This window comes from Crocodylus porosus, unplaced genomic scaffold, assembly GCF_001723895.1.
Source record: "Crocodylus porosus isolate Cpor-Errol unplaced genomic scaffold, CroPor_comp1, whole genome shotgun sequence".
In the NCBI taxonomy this organism is placed as follows: Eukaryota; Metazoa; Chordata; order Crocodylia; family Crocodylidae; genus Crocodylus; species Crocodylus porosus.
In genome coordinates this window covers 14,146,781-14,151,265 of record NW_017728915.1, presented here as the reverse complement: position 1 = coordinate 14,151,265, position 4,485 = coordinate 14,146,781, and the positions used below count along the sequence as shown (strand labels likewise).

The 4,485-nt window shown below is 38.1% G+C and overlaps 1 long non-coding RNA gene across 1 annotated transcript in view; it reads right to left on the bottom strand.

Annotated features, from left to right (window-relative positions):
* LOC109310784 overlaps positions 1–359 on the bottom strand; it is a 25,057-nt gene extending 24,698 nt beyond the window's left edge. Inside the window, exon 1 of the long non-coding RNA XR_002101312.1 lies at positions 257–359. This is a non-coding gene — a long non-coding RNA (uncharacterized LOC109310784). The remainder of the gene's footprint in view (positions 1–256) is intronic.
* Positions 360–4,485: the final 4,126 nt, after the last annotated feature.

Genomic DNA, 4,485 nt, shown 5'->3' with positions numbered 1-4,485 from the left:
GTCTGGAACAGTCTGCCAGCGGAGGTGGTTCAAGCACCTACACTGAACACCTTCAAGAGTAAATTGGATGCTTATCTTGCTGGGATCCTATAACTCCAGCTGACTTCCTGCCCTTTGGGCAGGGAGCTGAACTCGATGATCTTCTGAGGTCCCTTCCAGCCCTGATGTCTATGAAATCTATGAAATTTATGAAATATAATTTGCTTACAGAAAAGATAAGCATTAAATGAGATGTCACAATCACACTCTGCATTACCTTCTGCTTCCATGTGTACCAAAGCACCTCTCAGTACTCTGATCCTGGGGTAACAAAGACATGGATCACAGTTCTGGTTCTGAGATAAAGAGTCATATTCTCCTGACCTGACAGATAAAAAAAAATCCTAGACATTGATGCTCTATGGCCATTCAACACTTTTTAATACAAATATTAATGTTCTTTTGGATCATCCCTTTTCCAGGTTCTTCAGTGGAGACATAGATCAATCTTTAATGATTTTTTTTTAAGGTTTCATCTCAGGATGTATTGTTTCCTCTGGATTTTGCATTCTTTCTGAAACATGGTGGAATCCTATTCTCTAAGCCTCTACTTTTTCCTTATATTTATTCATAATTCCTTCAACGTAATCGTTTTCTACTCTTTCTCTATTATATCTGTAAGCAGTATCTGCATTCTACCTACAGCTCAATGTACAGGTTGCAATAACCAATAATATGAATTGTCAGCATTAGCTTTTATTAGTGATAGCACAGAAAACTATGTTAGTTTATATACCTGTAGAAGGAGCTTATAACTCTAAAGCTATCAAAATATTGCAAGCAGTAAAAATATCACTGATTTTGGAAAAATTAAGGACACAGTCTGGAAGAGTCTCATTCCTGCCTCAGAACCATATTGCTCCAAACTAGATAAAAAGAAAATGCTGTATGTGTGCTTATATGCACACAAAACATATGGGTTCAACTAGTGTTGAGATGAAAGATGTACAAAACACTCCCAAGTGCCACTATTTTTTTTGTCTATTTTGACTTTTCATAGATCTTACAAACTTAGATGCTTTTCTATGTTCCCTAATCCATGTAACCCTCTAAAACTTAAAACAAAACAAAGAAAACCCAACAACCCCCCCGAAAAACTGTTTAGTTTCTCCATATTTTTGTGTCAAAGCTATGCAAGACAAAGATGAAATTTCATCCCATCTATAAGGTGTGTACGAAGACTCAGATGCCTTTTTTGTGTTTTTTGTGACTCAGTCTTGAGGGCAAGACAGAGGTTTTCACAAAAGTAGATGCATTAGTGGATTTTCAATGACCAACCCAGAATCACACTTGGGTGCCTAAGTCCATCTGATATATTTCATTAGACCAACTCAAATATTTAGAAAAATTATTCTTTGCAAGCTTCTAAGTACAAATACCCTTCATCAAGCTGAGGAAGTATCTGCAGTTGGTCTGTGCTCTTCCTAGCTGGAATGAAATTTTTCAACTGAGTTGGTCTAATAAAAGATACTATATTTCACAAAAGAACCTTGTCTGCTTATGTTTTTAAACCAACATGCAAAACCTATACTCCTGATTGGTGGAAGTCTGGTCTTCAAAACATTGGCTGTGAGTAAATGATAAAACAGTTTGGGTTACTTGAATTATGAAGGTAATATAGATCTAATAGTATAAACCTGATGACATTCAATATGGATAAATGCAAGGTGCTTCACCTCGAGGGAAAAAAAACCCCACATCACGCTTATAGAGTTGGCCCTACTACACTTGCTAGCACTATGACTGAAAGGGACTTGGGGGTCATGACTGAACACAAGATGAACATGAGCACAAGAAGAACATGAGCCACCAATGTGATGTCTCAGCTGGTGAAGTAAACCAAACTCTGGCTTGCATCCATAGATGCCTCTCAAGCAAATCTCAGGATGTCATCCTCCCACTGTATTTGGCTTTGGTGAGGCCAAAGCTGAATTACTGCATTCAATTCTCTACATTCAGTTCTGGGCTGCACAACTCAAGAAGGATGTGGAGAAGCTTGAGAGAGTCCAGAGGAGAGCCATGTGCGTGATCAGAGGGTAAGAGAACAGGCCTTATGAAGAGAGACTGAGCGCCATGGGACTCTTCAGCCTGCCTGGAAAAGAGCAGGCTCAGGGGTGACGTGGTGGCAGCCTCTAAGTACATCAGGGGTGTGCATCAGGATCTGGAGTAACACCTGTTCACCAGAGTGCCCCAAGGGATGACAAGGTTTAATCATCACAAACTCCTCCAAGACCATTTTAGGCTGGATGTAAGGGGAAACTTCTTTACCATCCAAGCCCCCAAAGCCTGGAATAGACTCCTTCCAGAGGTGGTGAAATCAATGCCAGTATAAAACCCTGGAGAAGTGAGACGGTGAATCTGGTCCTGAATACTTGACTAGTCAAATCTGGTCAGTAAAATTAAGAGAAAGGTTTTGGAAGGTCCCGAAGAAGTGATGGGGAAAAAAGTGTCATGCTAAACATCAAACACATTAAAATGGCATAGTAGCATATACTAACATATACTAACATATAGTAACATACACTTCTCAAAAGCATCATGTCATTGCTAACTACCTATACCCTGTGCTCATTTCATAATCTTGCTGGAATCCTTAGACTGTACAATTGCTAAATATAAAAGCCTAATATGTAACTATTACCTAAAGCTCATAAATCTCGTAGGGGCACTTTAACAAATCTTTGGGTTATGTTAGGAAAGAAATAGATTATATTTCACTTGCCAGTGCTCTTGTTTCCTACTATTTTGTTGCTGCTGTGGTAAGGCAGCAAATATGGCTACTGCTACTCTGTTGAAAGTGGATCTTTATAAATTCCAGTTGTCAACACAAAATCAATTCTGCTATGGGCAAAAGAGTGTTTCATCATTCCAATATTTGCACTCAGCTAAACCATATCCACAGGCTGTGTGTGTCTTCATTTATTTATTTATTTGGAACTGGGAGTACAACATATTTTCAGCTCAGCACTAAAGATCTGTGGCAAAATTGCATAAAGGCTGTGGAGTGAATTTTTCTAAGTAAATGAGTTCTTTGATTTCAATGAAAGAACAAAGCCTTTAGCTGGATATACTGTAGATTCTAACTGAGCCATGCTTCCTGGTCAAAGACCAAATGATACATCATTAATTAAAGACTAAAAATGGGAAAAGAAATTATGATTATCTATCTTGGCATTCAATAATGATTTTTTCTTTCTCTTACACCTATGGTAAATAAGCCAAGAACTTGGCAGCAATAGGGAAAAAAACCCCTCAGTTTGCAATTTCTTTTTCTATAGTCTTTCTTCTTCCAGTGAAAGTGTCTATAAAATTTTTAAAGGAAAGTAGGTTGCTAAAATGTACTTAATTTGCCATGATAGATTGAGTCCATGCTTCAGTGACTGTAATTGAATCTGTGACCTATTTCTTTAGTAAAGTAGAAATAGTCTCTTGGGTTTTTGTCACTACCATCTTTTAATGAAATTCAAAAAGACTGTCAAAATGTCTACACTTTTTCCACCAGTTGTTAATGTTATTACTTTACAATTTGTTACTTTTTAATTAATCTTAATAAATGTGTACACAGTCTACCTGGCACTTGGAAATGTTAGACATCAATTCATCACTGTCACTTTGTAAAGTAAAATTAACAGGACTGAAGGGGCATAAAAGCATAGAATAGCTAGACACATTTTAGTTCTACTTAAACATACTTTATATCTCTAATTCACAGGATCTGTATATTATAGCAGAACCACTCCCACAGCTGAAGTTAAAGATCTGTCAGCATTTTAATCATAACCCCTGACTGTTTCCAAAGCTTTGCTACTCAGCTTTAAAAATCAACCTTGTGAGGAAATTTGGCAAGGCTTTCTTAGCTTAGGAAAACCTTGTTTTTTAATTTAATAGATTTGACAGAAAATATGTTCCCTGTCTTTGAGCCATCTTGAATCCCAGTCCTCAGATCAGAATAATTTTAATACCTTGCCTGCACTATTGCCTTTACATCAGGGTGGCCAACTCGCTGCATGTGTGGCATGTGCAGCTGTTTTGTGGGGCATGAAGCTGGTCCTAAAGGGAACAGGGAGAACAGCAGCAAATTTGAGAGGGAGGAGAGAGCAAAGTAATGGGTTAGGCAAGGCAAGGAGACTGAATTAACACTGAGGGAAGGGGTAACATCTTCCCTCAATGTGGTACATCTGCCAAAAATGTTGGCCTCCATGTCTGTATGTTTTTCCTTGATTCTTTAAGGGACCGCTTTCCTTCAGGCATAAATTAAAGTAGCCTCAGGGATCTTCTAATACATGATCAGATGCCTTCTAAGAAGAGGAGGTACACTAAATAGTAACCAATCACCAGGACCTCATGACATTTACCTTACAGTCTTGAAGGAGCTCAGATCTGAAATTGCAAAACACTTTACTGTAGTATGCAACCTATTACTAAAAACAGCCTCAGTATTGCTGA